The sequence below is a fragment of the Octopus sinensis genome, unplaced genomic scaffold (genome assembly GCF_006345805.1).
Source record: "Octopus sinensis unplaced genomic scaffold, ASM634580v1 Contig17526, whole genome shotgun sequence".
NCBI lineage: Eukaryota > Metazoa > Mollusca > Cephalopoda > Octopoda > Octopodidae > Octopus > Octopus sinensis.
In genome coordinates this window covers 12,155-12,500 of record NW_021835134.1, presented here as the reverse complement: position 1 = coordinate 12,500, position 346 = coordinate 12,155, and positions in this window count along the sequence as shown.

Genomic DNA, 346 nt, shown 5'->3' with positions numbered 1-346 from the left:
GTTGTCAGCTTAGTCGTTGCTGCTTATGCTACAGCTGCTACTATTGGTGTTGTTGATGATGATGATGATGATGATGATGACGATGATGACGACGATGGTGGTGTTGCTGGTGTTGGTGCTGGTGGTGGTGGTGGTGGCGGCGGCAGTAGTGGTGATAATGATGTTGATGAAAATGATGATGATGGTGATGATGACGATGATGACGACGGTGGTAGTGGGGACGCAGTGATGGTGGTAGTGGTGGTGGCCGTGGTGGTGGCGGTGATGGTGGTGGTGGCAGCGGCGGCGGCAGCAGCGGCGGTAGTGGTATTGGTATTGACGGTGGTGGTGATGGTGGTGGCGGCGG